The following is a 10,462-nucleotide window of genomic DNA, read 5'->3' as shown; positions in this document are numbered from 1 at the left end:
ACTAATACTTGTCAAAAAATCTTAAAAAGTTAAAAACACTAAACAATGTTGTGTTACGGTATTTTGTCACAGAGTGCCTATATGATATACAATCAAGTACTTAATTAATTAACTTGAGGCTGCATAAGGCAAAAAGCAATTACCTCTGATATCCAATAACCTTTTAAAAAAACCTATCATTTTAAAACAAACAAAAAATAGCTGTATGTGGATTCGGGTTGCGCAAACGGGCTCCAATTCCCGGGAAAACGTATCAGGAATTCATTAGGCGTCCTGCTAATTGTATCAGCGTGGAATCGGAAACATTCCTAAATTGTTTTAAGAGGATTTATGAACATTACCATTTAATTCTGGCGAATTTCCCGGCCGTTTCCGAGCACTGCCGTTATTTCGAACGCGATGCTGGAACAATTATGGTAATGTTTAGAGCAAACGTGACGCTGATAGGCACCGCGTTAAATAAACATTTAATGAGCAGTTCTAATTTAGGCTGGCGCAGAATAATGTAAATTTAGTAGTTACATAATAATACGACGAAACAATGTAAACAATTATGGGTATTAAAATATTTATATAAAACTAGCGACCTGCCCGGCTTCGTACGAGTATTATACCAATACATACATATAAATATATAATCCTTTCTCTTAAATCAGTCTTATATATATTTAAAACTAGTGCCTACGCCAATATTTAAAAGTATCGCATCAAAATCCGTTGCGTTTAAAACAGTTCAACAAAGACGTCGACAACACCCTTTTATTGAGCTTATCGTGGAACTCACAATCAGTCAGTCTGTGTAAGAATTTCCTATAAGTAATAATATGTATTTTCAATATATGTGCGCATATCGTATGCCCAGCTAACTTTTGACGTAGGTATATTAAAGTTCGAACCAGGCCGATGGTCGTAGCGTTTTTCAGTTCAGTGTTTTGTACAGAAAGTTGTTTTTACGGCAGTTTGTAGTTCTAAAATATCCTTTTTTTTATTACGTAGAGCGTAGTGGAACAAAAGTTGCAAAACAATGAGTTTATCGGAATTAGTCAAGTATTCATAATTGAAAATTACCATTTCCACGACGTCGCGCTAATTGGTGTTATTACCGCAACTATTAATTATTAAACGTTCAATTAACGAATTTGATTGCAATTTTCAATTATACGCGTGGATATTTAATGAAGAAGCGAAGCGTTTCATTTCAGCTTCATACCGCCGCGTGTTCGACGTTCACGGAGCATGAATTTAAATAAAATATATTTCCCTTCACTAGCTCGGAAACACGTGTTTTGTCCTTTAATGCCAGCGGGTAAAAACGCATTATATCCACTAGTGGGTAAAGTAATTTGACCTTGAATAAAGTCAAATTAACTGCTTTAAAATTGATAAAAGTAGGTGAATCTATTAATAAAGATGATTTACCACCTGTGGAACTACTGGAAGCAGTGAGAAACGCATTTTTTGCGTTGTAGTTTCCTCGCTATAGTGAAGGGAAAAGTTTTGTGTTACACTCGGGTGCAAATGTATTTTACTTCTCGTGTGTTAAAAAACTCGCAAGTTCAGGATTCTATTCTCGAACCACTCGCTTCGCTCGTGGTTCAACTATAGAATCCTTTCACTTGCTCGTTTTTCAATTCCACACTCGGCGTTAAAATACAACTTTGCCTCCTTGTATAACAAATAACTATTATTTTACGCCTGTACCTATCCCATAAAGGGGTAGCAGAACAAATGAAACTGCTCAAGTTTCAGTACCATTTTTAGCAAATAAGGGGTCAAAATAAAACGAAATTGTGATATTACAGTGACAGGTATTGTTTAGAAGTCGGACAAATATGAAATGGTGGTTTGAACCGCAAAGAGGAAAAGCCTTGTCATTGTGCAGTCGTGTTGAAGTGCCTCCTGTATCTGATCCGACAAGTCGAACTAACGAGAGCCTCTTGGGTGCCAACAGAGGCTCTTCGTTATGAAAATATACATAATATTCACGAGGACTTGTGCCTTGGTTCGTACAGACGTGGTACAGACATTACTGGTTAGATTGGACTGGGCTTCATCGTGATTGTGTAAAAAATAAATGTTTATAAAAAAAAACAGATGCTAAGAAATGGAGACAGCGCGCGACTTAACCCTTCGGGTAAATATGAAGCGCTTGCTCACACGCCATTAATCGCGTTTAAGAAAACACGATAATCCGTCTTTTTCAAATTTCTGTTCGTGCCTAATTCCGTCCCTAATAAAGGCATTAAAGTGCTTCTTAAAATATGAATGACAGCCTTTAAATTGTCGGATAAATGTATTCGTTTTTTTGTATCAAGTTCGATCCATACTATTGGGTTGGTAAGAAAGTAATGAGCGATCGATTGAATTCCACATAAAATTTTTGAGAGAGTTCTAGAATCTTCTATGGTCGAAAGTATATAAAGAGCGAGTCGCACAGTTTCTCGTCAGTCATTCACTACCTGTCGCCGAGCTAATATAAGGAAGAAAATGGACGAATTAAAAGTGCATGTAAGGCATTGCTTACTATATGAATTTCAGTCTGGCCATTCAGCCGCCGAAGCAGTGCGTAATATATGTCAGCGTGTTGCTCCTGAAGTTGTGTCTGAGGCCACGGCGAAACGATGGTTCCAGCGGTTTCGTAGTGGCGACTTTTCATTATCAGATCAACCTAAGTCTGGTCGACCGGTGAAGATTGATGTAGCCAAATTAAAAACCTTAATTGAAGGAGATCCGAGGCTAACGAGTCGTACTCTTGCTACCGAGTTAGGCTGCTCTCATGTCACCATAGAAACACATTTACACGAGTTGGGAAAAAACTACAAATACAGTGTTTGGATACCGCACGAACTTGATAGACATCAACTAAACCGCCGTGCCGATATCTGCATACAACTTCTGTCTTTTCGCCGCACATTCAACTGGTGGGACCATCTTATCACTGGAGATGAAAAATGGATCTTATATATAAATCACACACGCAAACGTCAGTGGCTAGCTCCAAACGAAAAAGGAATAGAGGCACCAAAAACAGAGCCTCACCCGAAAAAAGTTATGCTGTCCGTTTGGTGGGATATTCATGGTATTATTCACTGGGAACTCCTACCAAGTGGAATGACTGTTACCGCATCAGTATACTGTAATCAGTTTGAAAATTTAAACCAAAAAATCTGTCAGAATCGTCCACAGCATGCTAAAGTTTTTTTCTTACACGACAATGCTCGCCCACACATTGCAAAAGTGACTCGGCTGAAGCTATTGGAGCTAGGTTGGAAAGTGATACCTCCTCCACCGTACTCTCCAGACTTGGCACCTATGGATTACGCATTGTTCAGATCGCTAAGCAATGCCTTGAATGAAAAAAAGTTCGATGATCAAGCCCATCTACGACAGTACATAGCTGAGTTTTTTGAATCTAAACCTAAGAACTTCTTCGCCGATGCTATTCATTCTTTACCAGAACGATGAAGACAAGTAGTAGACAACGAAGGCCGTTATATTTTTGATAAATGATGAAAATAATAAATTAAATAAAAATTACAATATTGGTTATGATTCGCTCATTACTTTCTTACCAACCCAATATAAACAAACAAATTAAGTAGTTCCGCGTAGCGAAATTTCCAGTCGCATTTTCCCACGATGATCTAGGAGGAAATCGTCAGATTTAAGTGACTACTGCTCATGGACACTTGCTATACTAAAGGAGGACGAGGATCCATACATTTAGGTGCATTCCACGAAAATTACCCTTAAGAAATGCTTTTGCACTGTATGACACAACACAGCTCAATGAAAGACGTCAAACTCGAGAATACACCACCAAATTGGCCAAGTCATATTGTCAGACACAAAATCGATTTTTGTGAGAAATTAAAGTGGCAACATTGTAGTGTCCTTTTCAAATCAATATGTGTGAGAAAACGGGACGACACTACGATGTTGCCACGTTTTTAATTTCTACTCTTTTAGATCAAACTGTATTAGAAGAATCGCATTTGGTCTACGTCGAATGCGTCTTTAGATTTTCTATAGGATGTCGACAAACTACTAATTACTTAGATATTGTAACTATCTATTAAGCATGTCTTTCTCAAAACCCAGTTTCATGTCATGCCTCTGTCGTTTCGTTATATACGTATTTAAATACAATTTCTATCCCTATATTTTTTCATATAATTTTGCTATGAGAAGCGAGATGCGCTCTCCTTATATTTGTATGTATGTAGAAACACGTAGGAATGCCTAAGAAGGTAGGTTGAGGTACGTGTTCAATGGCATCGACCTAGTTTACATTTTTCTGCTATTCTGTAATGCGGTGCTGTATCTCAGCACACTGAACGATGTATTTACTTTAGATTATTTCTGTAATACTCTTCATGGTAGGTTATCAATGTTATCATCAACTATATTAAACTAGTTTTTGGCCGCGGCTTCGCTCGCGTTAGAAAGAGACAAAAAGTAGCCTATGTCACTCTCCATCACTTATACTATCTCCACTTAAAAAATCACGTCAATTCGTCGCTCCGTTTTGCCGTGAAAGACGGTCAAACAAACAGACACACACACTTTCCCATTTATAACATTGAGTATGGATGTGCAACGAGACATATAGTAATAGTTAATTCTTAAAATGAATTTAATGGAAACCTATCAATCTTGCCTCTAACTCGTCAAGAAAATTATCTGTCTATTTAGATTTTAAAATAAGAAATCAACATGATAATAACCCCAGTCTGTTGAATAATAGTTATTTGTTTTACAAGGGGGCAAAGTAGTTGTTTAACCGCACGTGTCAATATTGATACCTGAGCAAGCGAAAGATTATTTATTGGATTATTGAACCACGAGCGTAGCGAGTGGTTCAAGAAGTGGAATCTTGAGCGTTGCGAGGGTATCAAGGCACGAAGGTTAAACAAACTTTGCCACCGAGTGAAACACAAAATTTTTCACCACACCAACACGAACAAAATACTGACTATAAAACATCAAAATAAATCAAATCCATCAATTTATTCAATATTTATGATTCAAAATCATCATTTGGGCCGTATGCTTGTTTGCCACCGTCGTAGTATAAAAAAAAAAAAAAAATTATAGGTAAAATCTAGCAGCCAGATTAAGACATCGAGTTAAAATTTGTATGAAATTACTTTGCCCCCTTGTGGATAAAATGCAATTTTGCTATCTGTTTTCGAATAGCAAAGAAAGTCTTTACCAGTGGGTGTGGTAAAAAAGTATTTATACATTTTTTCTGAGAATGAGGAAATGTTACTGAAAAATATCAAATTTTGAAGAAATAAGAAAATATCGAAAGTGGCGCTATTGTCACATTCACATTACCCTTCGCCTTAAATTGCCATTATATTTTTTAGACCTGAATGTGCCTCCTAGTTACAACCGTATAATAGAGAATATTTTCCTCTAATTGGTTATTTGTGCACGGTAATGTGAAATAACTGCACGGCCTTTTCCCTCCATTTTGATTGACATCCTAATTGGTTCTGCTTACGAGTTATGAAGAGAATGCCGGCTTACACATTTTATGTAGTTTCCTTCGCTGTGGTGTTTGTTGGCTTTATAGACTGCTTCGGGATCAGAAATGGACATACTGGTGAGTACTTGCAATGGACATATTTAGGTATTTAGCTATTATAACCTAACCTAAGCACAAAATTAAAATTTTGAAAATCCTCCGACCGCGACATAGTGGACCGATTTTCATGAAACATGGCTAAGAACACTCCCGAGCTCCCGACTCATTCAGCTTTCAAACAAAAAAAACTAAATCTAAATCAGTTCATTCGTTCAGGAGCTACGATGTCACAGACAACACACACACACACACACACACACACACGCACGCACGCACGCACGCACGCACGCACGCACGCACGCACGCACGCACGCACGCACGCACGCACGCACGCACGCACGCACGCACGCACGCACGCACGCACGCACGCACGCACGCACGCACGCACGCACGCACGCACGCACGCACGCACGCACGCACGCACGCACGCACGCACGCACGCACGCACGCACGCACGCACGCACGCACGCACGCACGCACGCACGCACGCACGCACGCACGCACGCACGCACGCACGCACGCACGCACGCACGCACGCACGCACGCACGCACGCACGCACGCACGCACGCACGCACGCACGCACGCACGCACGCACGCACGCACGCACGCACGCACGCACGCACGCACGCACGCACGCACGCACGCACGCACGCACGCACGCACGCACGCACGCACGCACGCACGCACGCACGCACGCACGCACGCACGCACGCACGCACGCACGCACGCACGCACGCACGCACGCACGCACGCACGCACGCACGCGCACGCACGCACGCACGCACGCACGCACGCACGCACGCACGCACGCACGCACGCACGCACGCACGCACGCACGCACGCACGGACGCACGGACGCACGGACGCACGGACGCACGGACGCACGGACGGACGGACGGACGGACGGACGGACGGACGGACGGACGGACGGACGGACGGACGGACGGACGGACGGACGGACGGACGGACGGACGGACGGACGGACGGACGGACGGACGGACGGACGGACGGACGGACGGACGGACGGACGGACGGACGGACGGACGGACGGACGGACGGACGGACGGACGGACGGACGGACGGACGGACGGACGGACGGACGGACAGACGGACAGACGGACAGACGGACAGACGGACAGACGGACAGACGGACAGACGGACAGACGGACAGACGGACATACGGACAGACGGACAGACAGACTTACCGTCAACCTGGGTGGATAAGAATGACTGGGGTGAACAGCGACGAAAAAGTGACCAAGGCCTCCAAGTGTCACTTTTTCTTTGTATATGACATTTATTTGAAGTTTATAGTATAACTAGCTTTTTCCCTCGGCTTCGCTCGCGTTAGAAAGAGACAAAAAGTTGCCTATGTCACTTTCCATCACTTAAACTATCTCCACTTAAAAAATCACGTCAATTCGTCGCTCCGTTTTGCCGTGAAAGACGGTCAAACAAACAGACACACACACTTTCCCATTTATAATATTAGTATGGATAGTAGTGTATAGTATAATTATACTCCTAAAGAATAAAATAGAATAGAATCGTTTTATTTGTGTAAAAAAGGGTATACATTGATGTTACATTATATCATAACATGGTAGAAAAAATACAAATTAAAATATTTACTATGAAAATAATTTTCAGTGAAAATAATTTTCTATGAAAATAATTTAATTTGTTCTTTGAGTGTGAACAGGAACGACACTTAAAAAAATGTGATAGGTACTTATAGTTTAGATACCTGACAGTTGGCGGTCAATTGCGGTTTTATTTTTTATTTTAATTGGTTACACATTGTTACAGAATATTAAATACTCATTACCCTATTTTAAAATTCCAGCATACCCAAAGGCTGTGAACCTGTTTCCCTATTGCTACGGGGATCGGGGAGTGTGCCTCACCAGCGAGTCCTGTCCGAAGAACAAAATGTTGGACCTGAGGAATGACCACTGCATGGATGTTAGCCCCCACGCCATCTGTTGCGAGGTGTCTAAGATCAGGATGGTTGAAGATATCTTTGATACTTATTCATAAATAATAATTTATATTTAGGTAACGTGAAGTCTATTAGTAAAAAAAACGGCAATTGTAAAAAATAATGACTCGATTTTTATGGTATCATAAATATAGGTACCTAGATATTTTTCTGGCACGAACGTCAAGTTGTTAGTGCTTGACAAAATAAAAACATCCACAATCCTTTTATCGATATACACATATCTGACATAAGGCTATTAATTACCCTCATAATTGAATAATCATGTAAGAAATTATGTAAACTATTAAAATATGGTTTGTTTTATTATTATTGTTCATTTATTTTCAAACATGTGACATTTGTATAAAACAATAATGTTATATACACATAAATTCAAGCCTGTATTCCCTAAACGGGGTAGGAAGAGCACATGAAAGTACTCAACATTCAGTGCCACGGCAATAATTAATGACACAATTATAATAATTAATGACATATTATAATGTAAGTTATCGATGAACTAAATATCGGAAGGAAGTCACTAGTGTCACTTCGTTCGTGCCAGAAAAATATCTAGGTATAAACAATTTAAATTTTGCACCCTTTTACAGTGATATGTTTTTATATTTAACCGATATACGAGTATATCAATTCAAACAATATACTTGTAATGGCAATAAGTTCGAAAGCTTGATGTCTAGAAATGTTTTTGCTATTTAACCATTTGATCAACATGCCTATCGTACGCATGACCGAGAATCTTGTCGGAATGCAGGAAGGCTTGAGCTCTAGCTGCGCGTATCAGTTGAAAATGTTCAAATTAGTTGATGTCTTTGGCGATCAGCGGGCCGACTTTTGAGTCTCACGCGTTCGAATTCAGAAAACTGTCACTGAAAATAATAAGCAAGTCACCGTTTTCAACCGGTATTTTAGTGACAAAATCCCGTATGCGAGATTCAAAAATCGCCCTCCAGAGGGTGAAACGCTGTTTTAGTGTTACAGTTATTTGAGTAAAGCAGTTCATGATACATAAGAATTTTGTAAAAGGTATCATTTCTAATAGCGTATTTCATATACGCTTGCTTTATAATTCTGAATAAGTTAAAAATAATTAGTCTTTATCTATAAAATTTACCTACTTGTGTAGAAAGTGAGAAACTGATAAAATATATTATAACTGAAACAAGCACTTATTTTTTTTATAAGGAGGTTATTGTCTAGCAACTTAGCATGAACGTATCCTATTATAATGCATAATCTACACATAGCTTAATAATACCTACAATGTAGTACATTACGATACAAGTGCGTAAAAAAGGAAGTTCGAAACGGGTGGCTTCATTATAGTTAACTGTAATAATTTCAAAAATAGAACTTCATACAATTTCTATACTAATTTGCGATACCTGGCAAATTTTTCTGCATCTGAAACACATTTTTTTTTATCTGTCGCGTTATCGGCCAATCAGAGACGGTTGTTACAAACAATTGGTTGCTAGGTAATTCGATGTTGATACAACGGTGAACGACGCTATTAACATTAATTTTAACTTGAATGATGATATCAGCAGTTCTCGAAAAGTTTGTACAAAAATTAAGGGAAAAGTTAAATTTGTTTTTATTAATTCCTATTTTGTTACCAAGATTTTGTTGATAAATTGAGATTTTATTAAGTTTTATTTCGTCATTAGGGTTCTCTAGTATCTATATTTTCTTAATTATAAAAATTATCCTGTATATATCTTACGAAAGTCGAATTATATTACAAAATGTTGGTAACAAAATAGGATCAATTAAAATTTGCTGACGTGGCATTGTACAAAGTTGACGGGAATTGCTGATATTTCCGTCCATTGATGATGAAGATGATGACTCGTAGGAAAAGTATTGTATGTAATAGTGACATAATTATGCTTTTCACTCTCGTACCGTACTATTAGGCCACTCAGCAAGCTTCGTGGCCTAAACATGGTACTCGACTGAAAAGCTTTGTATTATATCACGATTGTATAAAATACTATTGAATTATATATGTAAGATACTAATTTGGCGATTTTAGATAATGTTCTGAACTACGTACCTACTCGACTATAATAGCATTGAATAAAGGGATCATTTTCAGCACAAATTAACAACGGCTGGCTAATTGTATTATAAATTTAATAACGTGCTAATTAATCAAGTTACAATGCTGGCGCAGCAAAATGCACAGCCATGTGTGTCGTGTACATATTTATAGCGCGGGAATGACATTGGCGCTCTTATTAGTTATTCTAAAAATGATTTTCGTCAACTTTAATCTGTCAATTAGGACACCACAGACTAAACTATAAGTGCTGACTTTTCAGTGTTGGATAGTCTTTGACACTTGTCAACTATAATATTTCATTACAGTTCACTTTAGCTGACTGTAATATAATAATTTCAAAAATAGAACTTCATACAAGTTCTATACTAATTTGCGATACCTGGCAAATTTTTCTGCATCTGTAACACATTTTTTTATCTATAGGGTTACCGACCAATTAGAGACAGTTGGTTGCCAGGAAATTCGATGTTGATACAACGGTGAATGACGCTATGAATGAATGAAAGTTTATTCACAAGAACATATGGTGCGTTACAGTAGATGTTATAAAGTGTTTACATTGGAGATCCTTAATATGCTCTGCCACAGGGCATGTGAAAATTTCCATGTTCACTACATGTCAAAGCTATGTATGTGAATATGAATTGCGTACATGCAATGTCTTCCTTACAAACTAAGAATATTAGACTAAAAACACCGAATGCTTAGTGCTATATAATAAATGTTGAAAGGCATGCATGTTATCGTTACAATTATATTTAAATCATAAATTTATACTTAGTATTGAATGTCAAA

This window comes from Leguminivora glycinivorella, chromosome 6 (genome assembly GCF_023078275.1).
Source record: "Leguminivora glycinivorella isolate SPB_JAAS2020 chromosome 6, LegGlyc_1.1, whole genome shotgun sequence".
NCBI lineage: Eukaryota > Metazoa > Arthropoda > Insecta > Lepidoptera > Tortricidae > Leguminivora > Leguminivora glycinivorella.
Note: the sequence above shows the minus strand (reverse complement) of the source record.